At 43.2% G+C, this 16551-nt stretch overlaps 1 protein-coding gene across 7 annotated transcripts in view; it reads left to right on the forward strand.

Annotated features, from left to right (window-relative positions):
- ANKRD11 (ankyrin repeat domain containing 11) overlaps nt 1–16551 on the forward strand; it is a 158021-nt gene that overhangs the window by 13312 nt on the left and 128158 nt on the right. For 6 of the 7 annotated variants that reach the window (XM_074582665.1, XM_074582667.1, XM_074582672.1 and 3 more), the window contains exon 2: nt 14058–14137. The exons of the other annotated variant lie outside the window; for it this stretch is intronic. The gene's annotated coding sequence lies outside the window, so the exon portion shown is untranslated. The remainder of the gene's footprint in view (nt 1–14057; nt 14138–16551) is intronic. 7 annotated transcript variants of the gene reach the window in all.

Raw genomic sequence — 16551 nt, forward strand, 5'->3', positions numbered from 1 at the left:
CAAGGCTGGATCAGGCTTTATTTTCCTTATACCTACACACCATATTTTAGTACAACTTTGCTTGCCGTCCGTGAAAGCCATGAGCTATTATAACTGAGCTATTTTTTGAGGTGTATAAGCACAGTGCGGTGTGTTTGCTGTGGGTATGGAGTAGCCTTGCTAATAGATGTTACTCCCCTCTGTTGCCCTTTGCGTATTTCTGTGTCTTTCACTGTATGATGTTGGTGCTCTTTTGCTGTTTACAAGAAGCAGATGTGAATCATTGTCAACGGCCAATCTAATTTTAATAAGAGTCTGAAAAATGGCTTGGCTGTATTTAGGATGCTTGGGTCTCGTGTACACTTTTTGAATTTTTCCTCTTTTTTTCCTACCTGTTGTCACATAAATGCTCAGAATTGATGATTAATTTGTATAATTTAGTGACATGTTTGGCATACTCAGATGTACCTCTTCAAAGGGGGTAGGTGACGCTTTCTGCATTCTGGCAACGCCAGCATCTCTAGGCTGTCGGATGGGACAGTCAGACTTGCTGGCCATTTATGAACTAATAAACACTTATCTGAATTATATTCCATTTTTGCTGACCTTCAGCTACCCGAAATAAAGTGTTCCATACCAAATGGTTTATAATTTGGAAGTAATTTGAGAGTTAAGTATTAAAGTGGGTAATAGCATAAGTAAACATTAGGAAGCAATTTTTTGAGCTGGTGTTGAGTTGGTGTTTCCGATATCGTAGGAACAGCCTCAGATGGGAATGATGGTGGAGGTGTATGGTGGCTGCTCGGCCCGTGGTTCAAGTCAAGGGGATGTTGTTGTATTGACAGAGCGTAGCTGGGCAGTCTGCTTAACTTGTTTAAAGCAAACAAAACCCCCACGTGTGCCTGTAGTCCGTATATAAATGGGTGCGTTTGACAGCTAACTGGGAGACAGCTTTTGTTTTTGACTTCTTCCCAGGTCTGAGGCAGATACCTCAGCAAACCTTTGGGGTGGTGTTTTTTTCCAAAGGTGCGCGCGCTCCTGAAGGGCTGCTTGATGAATTGCAATGTGAGTGCAGTTGTAGGTATAAACTTATGCATGTGGCGACTAAGTTACCTTTTGTGGACTTGTAGAATGGTCTCCTTTGCCTGATTATTGGATTAAATGTTCATTTGCTAGCACGAGAAGAGCAGAGTGGCTTTGGTGGCAGAGAGAATATTTGACTCTTTCTGAAGCTTCACTTTGAGAATATTTTAAGGTTCGCTTATTTGCACTTGGGTTTGGTCTGGCAGCTAATACGTTACCTTATCAGAAGTCAAGAAAAAGTGTTAATTGCAGATAAAACACTATGAAGCCAAACTGTTGTTCTGCTCCCTCCTTTTCTTGGACGCTTGGGTTGACTTGGGGCCACTTGGCATCCCGGTTTGTGCCTTGAAGACAGCAAGAATTGAGCTCCGTTAATTGTGACGGATCTTGAGAAGGGAAGCGTGCTTTCTAACGCAGCCTGGACACGGTGCCGTTACGAAGAAAATGGTGCAAACGGGTACGAGATGTGGGGCGGTGGAGAGTTCAGAGGAGCTGCCTTGTGTGCAAGTCGTGGGAAGAGGGATTTCTTCAGGGAGTGGGTGAATTGTTTCCTTCTGCTCTGAACAGCCTCTTAATGAACTGCCCTCTCCAGGGTGTAGAGAGATTAACCTCCCATGGCTAACTTCAACCTGGGAGACTTCCACCGTATTGCTGCCTTCAAGTGTTTGTATCGGAAAATACATTTGTGCTTCTGCACAGTGGGCTCAAGGCACATTAATCCTTTTTTCCTTTAGGAAGGAGACTTGTGTTACTAGATGAACTACTGCATAAATTGTATTTCTGCTGTGCAGTGTTACCATTTTTTTTTCTTCTTCCAACAGAAGAATGTGGTGGAAGTAATTGTTCTGGTTGGAATTCCCTCTCTGACAACAATAGCAGAAGTGGGGTGGGGTTGTTTGAAAATGTTTAATGATGAAAAGTTTTGGAGGAGCAAGCTCTCCCAGGCTGCACAGGCTTCGCCCCGTGATTCCTCTTTACTGTTTAGTCTTCTGCAGAAACTGCAGCGTTCTCACAACTGGCTGTTTGAATAGTTTTGACCATTTCTGTCTCTTCTAAGCACGACTGTATAAGAATGCTTTGTCTGTATGGCATCTTGCTTTCTCTACTACGTTCTCGCATTCAGCTGAATTCATTTGTTTGTAATTTAGTGCCTTTTTTTTTTTTCTTTCCTTTGGATGAGGAAGAATGAAAGCCTACCAGGCTAACACCTATAAGCAGTACTTGGAGTTATTGCTACCTCTGTGCGTAATGATTCATCTTGGAGGCAGGCAGCTTGCTGCCCTCAATACCTCATTGTAGTTCCAGACAAATTCAGATGTTGTGCTTCAGCATTTCTGGCATACGAAGTCTCAGCAGTGATGCTTCTGTTTATTGTAAGGTTTTGTTTCTTGGTAACTTTGGAGAATATTTTATGGCAGCAGTAGTGCAGGGGCTAGTTTAGACACAGCGCGGAGAGCTGTAGGTGAGTTTACTGCTTTGTGTTGAACAACTTGGTAGCTGATACACTTGCTGCGAGTTACAGCTTGAATTCTTGCTGTTTGTGCCACTGGGGAAGCTGCAGTTGGGGTGTTTTGAGGTCTGGGATATAAAATGACTTGTAGCAAACATTGCGTAAGTACGTGTAGCTTTGGTCTTGGCACTTACTGTTTTCTGCGTGCTCCTAAGAGAGATGAGATGCAGTTTTTGCCTCTCGAGCTATTTAAGATTCAGAGTATATTTTCTTTCCTTTCATGTTTGGCTTACCTTGACTCATTTTGATACAGGAGCTCATGTGCTGCATCTGCCAGACTTTCATCTGCTACACCTGCCCGTGCTCTCCCCAGACCTGCTGTTGATGCTAACAGCAATAGGGCTCAGTCACAAGCTACTTAGACAACCCAAACCATTTGTAAGGAAACTTGCTCTAAAATATGGATGGCATTAGAGGGACTCGGGCTTAAAATTAGAAACTGTTTGTGATGCACAGTTGTAGTTGTTTACCTTGAACCATAATTATCTTATTTCCTGAGTTAAAAACGTCATGTCAGCTTGCTGAAGCGAGATTTGATGACAAAGGAATTGTTTTTAGCCACCAACAGAGCAAAGAACGCTTCAAATGTGTGTCTAAATATGATTTTATAACCTGAAGTATAGCACACTCAGGATTTTAAATTGGCTCTGGAGGTCGCGTGGGTTTATGGGTAGGCCATTTGGCCGGGGATCAAGGGACTGGGTTTAATCCTAACTCTCTGTCCTTTTGTCCTCTGAGCGTTTTCCTTGCCACCCTCTGTGCTGTTTGTTTGGACAGCCATGTGTTTGAAGGAAGGGATATGCCCTTTCGCTGGGGGTTTGTAGATTTTTCTCGGGGTGGGTTTTCGTGGCCGGGGTGGGTTCAGCACTGCCGTGGGAGGGGGTGTGAGGGTCCCCCCCCTGCCCGGGGCGAGCGCTGCCTCTTCCCGGGGCACACGAGCCAGTTCAGCCCCTTCGGGGATGGGAGACCAGCAGGCAGGGGACGATGAGTAGGTTTTCTGCTGGGCTGGCAGGTTAAGCTGATTTACGGACAAGCTCCAGAAGTGGCCTGAGGGAGAGTCGAGGGATCCGGCAGCTGATCAGGGGCAGATCTCCCTGCTCAGCTTTATTGAGCTGTAACCGGTAACTTCACCCGCAGCCCTCGAGCCCCTCCTGAGGAGCTGGGGTACCGCTAACGTACACAGCCGGACTTTTGACTTCCTTATTGTACTATTTAGTAAGCTTTCTGGTGAGTCTCTGTGACCGAGGTGGCCTGTGCCCTCCCCTTAGCGTTTCCCAGCCCTGCTGTCTGTAGCTACGTGAGGCCGCAGCAGCCGCCGCTTCATCACTGTTACCGGTGTTGCCGCGATGTTCATTTTTCAGGAGAATGGAAAATGGGAGGGGAACAACTTCTTAATGATGGTGACTGCTACTTAAACCTGTTCAGGGCTTATAATAGAAGGGGAAACGAATAATCAGTGGAAGCTGTCGGTGCTTTCAATTTGTGTGGTATTTTTAAAGAATCTTTTTTTATTCTGACCGTAACTTGCTAGGACCTAGACAATAGGGGAGAGGTGCCATGTGTAAATCAAGGAGGGGCGTCCTTTACGGTTTCTCCTTGCTGTGTAATTTGAGGTGATTGTGAGGCACTTGTCAAAACTCTGTAAACTGAAGACTTGAGCGCGTTTTAACAATTAACGTTTTTCACATCACTTTCTGGGCACCTCCTGGGTCATCAAGCCGGGTCTGCTGCTATGGTAGGTAACGGTGGCGTCTAATCCTTGTAATGGCTGCGCGTATCTGGTTGTGAGCCTTTGAGTGAGACCTGCTTGTTCTTAAGAAAAGAAAACTGTATCTGAGTTGTTGAGTTCTCTAGTTATAATGTTGGTGTGACTACACGGAGTTTTCTTGGCTGAGGAGGTTGTATACTGCTGCTTGGAGCGGGCGATTGTGCGCTCTTTGGGTACGCTTGCGCTGGTTTTTTTCCTCTTTGAAAGAGGCTACATGTATGTTCTTGAAGGCTGAACAGTGACTTCCTTGACTCCTCCTTGGCTAATTAGCGTGCTTTAAAATGGGATGCTTGCATCCTTTTCACAAATCAGCTTTCAGATAGGAAGGGAAATAGTTCAGTTATTAATAGTAACCTGTATCCAATTTGCCACTGAATTGCATGGTTGCGAATATCTGAGACTGTAAAGGTGACGAGTGTGTCTGTCACTCTTTTCTTTTTTTTTTTCCTTCTGAAGAATGGTCTGTATTTTCTCAATGTGTTAAAATTGAGCACAGAGTAAGAAATTGCAGACTCATATTTTTAAATAAAGTGGTGCTCTTCCTAGCCTAGTAGCATCGTTAACCCTCCTCCCTTCCCTTAGAAGAACTTACAAAGGGAATTTGAGTGGAACTGATGAGTAAAGGGCTCTTGGTGAAGTCACAGGGAAGGTATTCAGTCTAATGATGGGAAGTATGTCTTTGTCCCGCTTCAGACTTGTACTTAGGAGGAATGAAAAGGAGAAGGTACCTGAAATATGTCAGCAGCTGTGATCTAACTTTAAATTACTGGTTTAATTCCAGAGAACATACTTCATGTCTTCGTTGGGTTGTTGAAGGCCAGCATCTTGGAGCTTAATTGGGACAAGTTGAAGCTTCAAGATTTTTTTAGCTTGGTTTCATTCTGTTCAGCACGGTGGGTTTTTTGAGCTGTTAAAGACGGGCACTACTTGTGTCTGTCCTCAAAATCCACCTTTGGGTGTCCCTTTTGATGGTGTATCAGCATATTCTTTATCATGCATCTTTCAAATCTCAAATGGTAGAAATTCCCCTCGGTCACTGGGGGTTGGTTTTGTTTTTAAGTGCAGGTGGTAAGTTTTTGGGATGGCTATGACAAACGTAAGCTAGAAAACCATCAGCTCAATTTGTTTGCCAGGTGAATCTGTTGAAATTCTTCTATAGGTACCTGTGGACAGGAATTGACTAATCTGGATGCTTTTTGTTAAAAACTTAAATTCTGTAGCTTTTGAGCATACACTGTTTCTAGTGCTCGACACTGGAATAGGCTGCCCAGGGAGGTGGTGGAATCACCATCCCCAAATGTGTTTAAGACTCGTTTAGATGTGGTATGAGGGGATGTGGTGTAGGGGAGAACATTGTAGAGTGGGGTTGACGGTTGGACTCGATGATCTCAAGAGTCTTTTCCAACCTAAATGATTCTATGATTAATTTCTTTTAGCTTTCCCTATAAACCTTTCTAATTGTCAGTGCCTAATTGACTCCAGTAGTGCTAGTTTTCCTTTATTACTTCTTGTTTGTATGCCCAAGAAGAGCGTTTGTTGTCTTTGTGTCCTACCTTTTACTTATGGTGTGTTGGTTTCTGTGTTGACCTGAAAGTTTTTTTCCTGGGTAATGCTTTCTAAAGTGTTTGATTTTTCAACTGGATTATGCCCTTCATTTTACATGTCTACATGTACGCTGCTGTACTCAAGCTTTGAAAAAAGGGCTATGTATGTTTTCCTTGTATTATCTGACTATAGAATAATTGGATTGGAAATCTACTACTTTTCAGATGGGGCTCAGCAAATGTTTAGGATACGGAGGTTACAATTTCTTCTCATTTTCATGTGAACTAAAAATAATCATGGAACATTTCTGCTTTGAATATGCACGCCATTGTGCATCCTGTGTCTCTTCCAAATGGCTTAGGAATTAACAGCTTACTATAAATTAAACAGCTTGAGGGTTCTGTACATTTTGATGTTGAATTTTATGGCTGGATAGCTAACCAGTTCAGGTTATTTGAAAGCAGATACGATGCTGCTGTTCTGTGCTGATGGTTTTCTTGGAAGCACATTCTCACATGCTTAACGTGTATGTTTGTGTATCGGTAATAATGACGTGTTCTTCCAAAGCAAGACGGTGGATCTTTGCTTCGCATGTGCAGATCATTTAATAAAGACATGAGCCTGATTATGCCTTTTTTTGGAAGAGATTCAAGCAGGCTCGAAAGACCCAGCAGTCTTAGGTAATTATATTTCATATTGGAGCTCTGAAAAAAGAAAAAAAGTGAGTCTGGAGGATTATTTGGAAGCATTGGGGCTGACAAACAAGGATGCCTGTAGCTTCCTAGGCTGCTGGAATGACAGTGGATAACGATTTTTGGGTGCCTAACCACTTTCTTATTGCCATCCGTGACAGTGATGGCCACTTGATGTAGGTTAATGCTGTTACAAGGCAAGTGTTGCTAGTATAGTTAAGACTTCTTTATCTGCTTGCTGATGAAAGGTATTTAGGTATTTAACATATTTTTAAATCTAAAGGCGTTTTTTTTTTAACTTATGCAGACTAAACCATAGCGTGGAAAGCAGCGTGTCCTCTAGACCGGCAGACCGAGTCTTGTCTCTGCTTGCTGGTACAGAAGGGCAAGCTGTAGCCTTGAGCTGCAGTCCAAGGTTGGTTAAGGAAACTGCAGAAGCTGTATTTTGACTTAATACTTTCCACTCGTCAGAGAAGCCACAGAAGGGTGGTAAGGGTGAAGGAGGAGAGACGAGGGAACATGCTTGTGGATTTCCAGAACTCTTAATTGTGTGCACAGAATTGAAAAATCTGGTTCAGTGGAAAATGTTCAGGCTTGCTTGGCTCTTCTGCCACATCACGCCAAGAAAAAGAGAGTTACTTCTTTACTTCAGTGATTGAAGCTTTCAGGTCGTGCTGGGAGCCGGCACTCTTCTGACAGCCCCGGTTTATTTTACTCTGCCAAGTACCTTTCAGGCTGCTTTCACCAATCTTTCCAGGAGAAAAGATAAGTAATTTTAGAGGTTATCAATTTTGAGATATTCTTGAGAGTAAAGAACTTTAAATGTCAGATATGAAGAAACCAAATAACCAGTAATAAAGTTAGAATGCCCAATAACTTCAGAGTTTATTGCTCGGGTGCCTGTTGTGTGTTTGTAAGGGTTACGCTCAATGAAACGTTAGTTTTCTGCCGATAATTAGTTTTTTAGTTTAATGCAATTCAAGCATAAAAGTAGTTAAATGCTTTTGACTTACTGAAATGAACTACAGAGTTTTTTTTATTTGAACTTCTCAAGTCTCTCTCCTATAAAAGAAGACATAGAAATGTACCGTTCACAAGCATCGTTTCCCATTCTCCTTGCAAGCGCGAGGCTCAGAGTATTTATAAAGTAGACAACAGTGGTGTGCAGCGATTCCTCGGGGTCAGCCAAGAATATTGGAGATGGAAGCTGAGTCCAGTTGTTATATCAGTGTGTAAATACTGTAACTAGTGTCGTTTAATGGATTGAAAAAATCACAAATCTTGAGGAATACCTGAAACAACACATTGGAACTAGTGATTTGACATCACAGGTCCTGGATTCTTTTCATTCACTGGAGGTCTCAAAACAGCTTAGTCCTTCCTGGATTTAGACTACTGACAACCCCCAGTTTCTTGCGGATTGTGTCCGTGCCAGACTTTCAATTAAAATACTTAAAAGACGACTTGGTTCCACAGGAACCGCATCTTTCCCTTCCTTCATGCTTGTTTTGATGGGATAAATTGAGCCTTAGGCTCTTCAGCCCACGCATAAGTATCTTGATCTGTGTTTTTGAGGACAGTATCAGGTTATTTTGTATTTTTATCAAGTGGCAAAGATGACAGGAGCTTTAAAAAAATGTAGATCTCAGCATACATATTATCTGCAGGGCAAAATAAAGCAACTTTGAGACCAAGAATATATTACCTACTTAGTTTCTGAAAGTTAGCAAATTAGATTTTACTTGATGCTACAACTTTGTCACAATGAAACATACTGAGAGGTTGGGTTTTTTAATTATTTTTTTTTTTTAAATATTTTTAAGTACTAGTGGAATTCTCTCTGCACTTCGGTTTTCCACTTTGGTAATTGGTACTGTATGAGCATAGCTGGCTGCCGTGATTGCTGCAGAAATATTTGTGTCTCTAAATTCTAGTGAAAGGCAATTTCTGTAGTTCACACCACTATTGGAAACTTCTTCTGAAAGTGCAGGAGCAAGTGTGTTCTGGTCCTGCCGCACAGAACAATTTGCTCGGCGTGCGTGTATTTGGCGATGGTTGTTCTGTAAGCTACTGATAGGAGGCAGGGCATTTCAGTTAAAGGCATGTTATTTATCTCTAATTTCTGCATATTTCTTGGAAATAACTCTTCCTCCTCGCCCCTTTTGGATGTCCAGTGCGATACCTCTCCTTTTTCCTCCTGTTTCTAAATAGTCCCAAGCTGTGTAGAGTAGTCTGGGTGTGCTTTCCCAGGCTCTTGGGTGAAATTGCCGCAAATCCGATGATGTTTATTAGCCATAGGTCCCCTGGAGGGGCCAGAGGAAAGCTTTCGCTGCTGCGCTGGGCAGGACTGTTCTCGGCTCTCAGGCAGTTGTGAGCAAAACCTACAGAACTTCTGGAGCACAGGCAGTAATTTCCGCACTGTTTCTGTGTATGTGGCGCTTTGACTTCTTCTCCGTACTCCAGCACTTGTCATTTGGGTTCTTAACTGACTTGGGTGCTGTAACCAGGCAGAAGGTACCTGCAAATATTCCTGGAAGACATGTTGCTGATAATAAGTACGTGGGGCTTGTAGTACTGTTTGCTTATGGTTTTCCCCCTCCACCTCCGTTTTCTCAGATTCTTGAACTGTAACGTGATTTTTACAGTTTCTGAGAATAAGTCGTTTTCATCATTTCAGCAGGATGAGAGATGGGTGTTTGTGTACAGGGTGCCGTGTAAAGCTGTGCAGCGTTGCCGAGTTGTTCTGAGCATGCCTGTGGAGTGCATTGGAAAAACACTTCTACATTTCCCCTCCCTCCAAATTTGTTGTACTCCTGCCTCCTCGAGTTCTCCATCTGAGGTAATGGAGCTTATCTGAAAGCGTAAGCTCATTGGCGCCTTGTGTGTTCCCCAGTGTATATTTTTACCGAAGCCCTCAGAGAGATGCCTCATTGAAATTCTGTCTCTTCCTGAAATTATTTCGAGGGAAGCAGATGAGCGCTGTGGAAAAAGGCGATCCTACTCCCTAGAGATTTTTTTTTTTTCCATTCAGAAGTTGGTCTAAAGCAGAATCTACATCTCAGACTGGTATCCTGTTACGCTTCTTAGTTCTGGATCACTGTAAAATCTGAATTGATGCAAGTCTGTCTTTAAATCAAAATACAGCTTCTTACTTTTTGCTTCAAAGAAGCAATAATAAGGAAAAATGTACTTGCTTGTGGGGAGGTTGGCCTTTCATTGTTTGAAATGAAACTTCAGCAAACAACTTCTTTCCTATTCCCTGTAAAATGGAGATTTAAGTAGAACGCTTTTAGCATTCAGTGGATGAAATTTAGAAGTATCTAGATGTATAAAATTGTTTAATCTTGAACACGTTGTTCGTAGAGACCCATAGTGACTCTGCGTCTGTAGAGAACAGGTCCGGTTTTATTATTTTATCGCTGACATCAGTCCGTGAAGCCACCTCCTGCCTCGCTGCTGGAGCCGGTTAGTGTTCCCCTGCCAGATCTCGACTGCCTGCCCAAACGGCTTTGATGTAAATAGTTTATAGTTAGCTTAATGCAAGTATATATTTTTTTTTCAGGTCACATCTTGTGATTGCAAAGCATTTTCCATCTTCAAATACTGATTTCTGTAAAGTTCTTTCACTAAAGAACTTTGAATTACTTAATTCTCATTTTTTTTCAGTGAGTGCTAGGAAAAGTTGCACCGTGTGCTCTAAATCTGAAGTTTACTGATCTGTCTGGGAGTGCGGCAAGAGGAATCAATAACTAATCAGTGGGGAACTGCTGAGGACTACGTGTTAGAGAACAGAAGTTGGTGCGAGAACTTAGAGGTTGAAACACTTACTTTAATGGAACTTACCCGGGTTTCCAAATTACTTAACGTGAATATAAAATAAAGCATCACAGGTCTTGAAAGACTGAACTTGTTTTAAACCAGAATCTGGTCACCTTGCACACGTAATTATTTGGTATTTATACTACCGTTTCAACGCAAAGGGAAGATGAACGTCTGCCATTTTGCATTGCGAAATGGTGTCTGTGTGGCTGCAGTTGGCTTGGCACGCGTCGGCGCCGTGTCCAGCGGTCGGTCTTGTAAGTGCACAGGAGGGAAAACAAGGATAATAATGTTAGTTTGCGAAGCGATACGTTTCATTAGACTAAAGCTAAGAAAATTGGGTGGATAAATGTGTCTAACCTTATTAATTATAAGGTAGTCTTTTGGAAGGAAAGTTAGTTATAAATTAAAATGTTGGATTCTGCACAACCGGAACAGCGCCTGAGTGACCCGAATACATATTAACAGTCAGGTTTTGCCCATGATCTGTGCGTTGGGCATCTGCCACTGAAGTACTTGCTGTACTTCATAAGTAATTTGATAACCATTTCATTAAAAATGGTTCGCTTTGTTGTGAAAGTTACTTGGCTCACAGGTGGTCACTGTTTCAGTGTTACAATACTTAATGTATCTTTTATATGTGAGCTAAGTAATGAATAAAATTGCTATATGTCGGCCAGGAAGCAGATGTAAATAGGTCTTCAGAGTTGTCTATCGGTGTGTCACGGGACAGGATTTCTGTAGACTCTTATGATCGTTTTGTTCACAGTTGACCATAGCTGCTAATGTCAGCAAGTAGCACTACCGATTTTCTAGAGAATGTAGTTGGAAGTTCAGCTTTTTTCCCCCCTCAGTTTATCTTTTATTGCTGTTTAAGTGGATAGCTCTAACTAGAGTTGTGGCTTTTATCATGGAGGGGAAGAGTATAAAAGGGCAGGGGAACCGCGCTGGAAAAGGTGCCGTGCAGGTATTGCCATCGTACTCCGTGAGGCTGTACTTCCCCATCAGGGACTTCAGTGCCCCAGGACTCACTTTCCTTGGAAAAAAACATGAGGTAGCCGTATGTCTTTATCTCCTTTGCTCTTTTGAAAGAAAAAAAAATGTCATAAAACTTTCATTTGTTTCCCTTTTGCTTGTCTGGAAAAGTTTACCTGCTGCAGGATTTTTGAGTCAGGACCGCGCGTCCTTGCGTTTGGTTTTTTTTTTCTGCTCCTTTTCCCTGTGATTCCTAAGACTTTCCTTGGTTTAGTTGGTAGCAGCTCTACCCTGGATGCAGCTGTGTTGCTCATGTCGACATCTTGCCTTCGACTTTTCATCAGGGAGTGAAAGTTTCTCAAAACAAATGAGGCTTTCCCAAGGTTCCCAGTCTCCTCCACTGGGTATCTGTCCCCTTCAGCCTCAGGGTCTCTCCTGGATGGTTCTTTAAAGGTCATCCCGTTGGAGAAGACCTTTGTAAGGTGACGAGCAGCGATAAAGTTGAACTGCGTGTCACGAGCTCTACTTAGACGAGTCCTGTTGACTGTGAAGTTGGGAAAATGTTACAGGAAACTAAATCTGTTGCTGTTTAAGGAACCGCTGCGCTCTGGAGTGTGCTGTGGGGGAGCTGGGCGCTGAAGCTGTGCAGGCACAGTTTGGGAGAATGACAATAAGTTAAAATAAGGTTTAAAAGGTTGGCTGCCCTAAAGGACCTTCATGGTTAAAGGCATCAGTGTGAGAGGTTTTAGAAAAAGAACACACGAAGCAGAGAGTTCTTAGGAGGACCAGTATGTGAAGGTCCTAGGAGGTAAGGTGGTCTGCGTGAGTTGAGGGATCTTTAGCACTTTGTATGGGGCAACTGGAGACGGAACAAGCAAATGAAAGCAATAGTTGGCTTTGTTGGAAAGAATATACTTTAGTTCCCCACTTGGAACCTTATATATCTGAGTTTCTTGTTTTATATTTAAAATTGGGTTTTAGATGTTCTCCTGTTAGGAGAAAAGGTAATTTAGAAGAAACCCGCATTTTCCATTGTCAGCTGGAACAGGGGTTGGTCGCTGTGTCCCTTGGCATGGTTTAGAGAGCCTAGAGATCACACTAGACATGGGATTTTGTGCGGGGAATTTGGCAGCGAGCGGTATGTGGAGTTGAATATTAACCCTTTAACCTTTACTCTGGTCTGTGCAGACCAGAATCCCTTCTGTGGCACCGGGGAATGCCCGGCGCCTGTGCTGCGGGTTACTGCTGCTTGCCTGGCACGGCTGAGCTTTAGCAGTCGTGGCTGCAGTACATCAGCCTGTTTCGTTTCACAAAGTTCCTTTACTGAGCTGCTTCGCTGTGGGAGTGCAGCAGAAGCTCGGGCATTGTTATTACGCATCTCATGCATGTTTTGAAGAAGTTCTGTGGTTTTGCTTAGAGCATAAATTGACTCTTCCCATATTTACAGGTCCCCTACAAGCAGAAGTAAGAACCTGCTAATGCTGAGCAGGTATCTGGAGGTGTTTTGGTTCATCATAGACATAAAAAAAATTGGGATAAGACAGTGTTTTACATGTGGCTTTGCCCAAGCTCTCTGGTTTTCCACGCTGCAAACCCCCAAACATGCTTATTTGTAGTTCAGGCTTGCCCTTGCTCATACGATTAGTCCGAAACCCGTCCCCTCTGCAGTTGGGGAGCAGCCAGGTCACCCACAAAACCATGGGGACTTGTGTGGAGATCTCCTCTGGAGCAGACTGGTTTGCTCTGGCTGGGAGAGGAAGGTATGTCTGAGGGAAGGTGCTCGCCGGGCAGCGCTGGGTGGCTCGTGTCCTGAGATCGGCCGGGTTTAGTGCAGCCCTGATGCTCCTCAGGCAAGTCGGGTTCCTGCCCGCGCTGACGTGACGGTCACCTGAGACTGCTCACGTTGCGCTGCTGAGCCTTCCTCCGTCGTGAGAAGCGGTGTGAAGAGTTCAGGGATTGGTTTTTGAGCTCGGAATCGGCTGCCAACCCTTTCATGTACCAGTTCAGTCACCCAGTTAATGAGTGTAATTCCCCCTTTGCCTTGGGTGCTGAGAGCTCCTGCTGGCTCCTGCCTGGCGTCGGGAATTTCACTTTGGGAATTTGCAGCTGGGAAAATATCCTTGAAAGGTGCAGCAAGAGCTGTTTAAAAAAAAAAAAAATAAAGAAAAAGTTTGAGGTTTGTAATAGATTACCTGCTATTCAGAGCAAGGATCCAAAGGTACGCCTGAAAAGAAAGCGCTTGTGTCATGGCTAATTCCATATAAGCTCTTCAAGAAAGTGAATTCCTGGCACGGGGCACCTGGTAGCACACCGTGGGCAGCTCGCTCTGCCCCTGCGTAGTCTGTCGCTGCATGAGTTTCTCACACTTGGGGAGGTGACATACCTGTTTTCATAAATAAAATGACTGTAAAACCACACAGATGGTTACAGAAACCTTGAGACAAGTAAATAAGTTTTTTTTTTATCTGTTATCAGAAAGTTATGGAACTCGGTTGCTGCTCTGCTAAGCGTCCCACAATTTCTTTTTATTTGTCTGTTTGTGCAGACTTGTTATCAGAACGTTTATTTCTGGATTAGGCAAGAATTTGTGTTTAGTAGCCTTCATGTGCTCGAATATAGCATGCTTGTGAATAAAATTGAATCGTGTGTTTTCATTTTCTAATGAACCGATTCCCGTGTTTTTCAGATTACACAGCGGTTTTGGGACACACCTCTGTTGGATTTTAATATATGTCCTGCTAACAACAGCTTTCAACTATGGAATCGGTAAATATTTACTTTGCTTCTGTCCAAATTTTCTGTTTTATTACCTAACAAGTGCTTGTGTCCATGTCGATGTGTTTGTGGTTGGTTTTTTTTTCTTTATTTTCTGAAATTTGGAGGTAAAAATCGCAAACTTTCACAGCATAACTTGAAGGTACTAACCAAGAATGTATTAGGGAATGTCTTTAGTTCCGAGATTCCCTTTTACTTTCATATAACTTCAAATGTAGCAAGTTTTTCCCTGACTTCAGTGAAAGCGAAAGTTAACTTTCCTGCGGGGGCAGTTCCAGCACTGGTTTGTCAGCAGACTGCCTGGCCTGTCGGTGCCGTTGGCTGCCGAGTATTAAATATCCTCCGACTTCTCGTATATCGCGGTCCTCTTTCTTTCTCTTCACTTTCAAAATGTCTTTTTAAAAAAAAAAAAAGTCTATTAAAAAGTGCCAGTTTCACAATGTTATGTTTCCTTGTGATTAGTTATAATTGAAACAGATGGCACCTATGTTTCATTTTGGGCAGAGAAACCTCCCAATATGCTGAGACTACAGTTTGATTCAGTGTTAGGGTTCAGCTTTTTGGTAGCATTAGCAGATGTAGAAATAATAGGCTGTCCTGGAGTGGAATTTAGAGGGGGGGTGGAAGAAAGATTTTTGCCTAAGCATTTTGAGAGAAGATGAGAGAGGCCGGTGCTGTCCTCTGGAAAGCAAAACGATGTAGCTGTAGCTGGTGGGGAAGGAGTTCGTTCTTGCTGGTGTTTTTTCTGCAGTGCTGGCAGTTTGGTGTGTTGCAGGCTGAACACAAGCTGTTGTTCTCTGCTCTCCGTGAGCTCGGCCTTGCGAGTGCGTGTGTCGTGGCGGCGTTGCGGAGGGGGAGCTCGGCAGTGCAGAGTTGAAGGTCATCCTCAGCACGTCCGCGAGCGCTGTGGAGGAGGCTCTCAATGGATAACCTACAGCGCGTTCTTCTGCCGCGGGGCTTTGGGTACTTGGCTGACCTCTTGGTTTTGTGCTGCAACAGGATTATTATGTTGAAATTGTCGTTATGATACAGGCCGTTACTGAAGGAATAGGTAGAAATAAAGGTCTGCTCTATCAGGCGGCTTTGCAAGCTGGTAGGTTTCTTTTGTCCTGGGTTTTGAGGGGGAGAAAAAAATCATCTTTGTATTTAGTTTGTCCATAATAATGCCAAGGTATTCAGATGGAGACAAGACGTTATTTGAGTTTCCCTTGCTGAATATTAATAGTGGTAGAAGCCTTTCATGGTGAAACAAAACAGACTAGGCATCAGTAACTCTCCCCTGCTGCAGCTAAGTAATTAAAGTGTATCACGTGTGAGACCTTTTGCTGTAGTGTGCAGTAACTCTTTCCTTAATGGGTGCTCTGCAGTCCCCTGAAAGACTGAGCTGAATCCTAACATCAATTATAAACCAGGTTGCTTACTACCTATTATATTTCATACTTTGGTACGAAGATTTTTCATTCCGAGTTTTGATGTAAATGGCGTTTTGCTTTTCTGAACGCAAACCCTACTTTGAAAAACAGGGTAGTATTAATTGCAGTACCTTTCACTTCAACGAAAACTAAACGTTCAAACTTATTTGCATAGTATACTTGCCCGCTGGGCAAAACGACTTCTTCCCCGGCTGATTGCAGAGCATTATGGCAGGCTGCATCTCTCCAGGGCCTTTTGTCTGCATCATCTGCCTTTTGGCCACTAATATCTTTTAGGATTATTACTGAGAGCTTAAATTATGCACTACATCGCTATGGTAGCTGCCCTTTTAGAAAAGTTTGCACGTATGCTTTTCTCCACCTTTAGCCCTCTTTTCTCTGGATGTTTTGTACTCTGTTTATATAAAAGCCGCGCTATTTTGATTATGGGTCTAGCTGAAACCGTGGATGGAAAATCTTGACAGATGAAGGTTGAGGATGCATGATGTGACAAAACATTCACACTGTGTAGAAAGAATTACTATGAAGTCAGATGTTTCTCCGACTTCTGAAACAAACAAAAAAGGAGTGATTTTGCTTTGTGCACTTTGTGAGCCCTGAGAGATGATAGTTAAGTGACCTTTTCCAGTAAAATAAGTTCTTATCCGCTGTTCTGCAAAGACAGACTATTGCATTGCTTAAAATGCATATTGATCTCGAGTCTAATACCTCCGTTCCTGGGCCACTACAGTATGGAGATGTTGGGGAGGAGGGAACAAGGGGAGAACGTCAGAATCCTCCAGTGTTGGCTGAAAAAAAATGATCCAAATCTGGTATGTTCTGAAACTGTAGAGATGAATTCGTAGGCTTTGTGCTGGTGGGGAGGCTACATCGTACAGGGTCACTGCAGTTTATCACGCAGGTATCCGCCAGCGCGGTTTATGCCATCCTCCCAGTAGCCCGAGGATTGAATGCAATTAATGTCTGGCCTAA

Source organism: Larus michahellis, chromosome 4 (assembly GCF_964199755.1).
Source record: "Larus michahellis chromosome 4, bLarMic1.1, whole genome shotgun sequence".
Classification (NCBI taxonomy): domain Eukaryota; kingdom Metazoa; phylum Chordata; class Aves; order Charadriiformes; family Laridae; genus Larus; species Larus michahellis.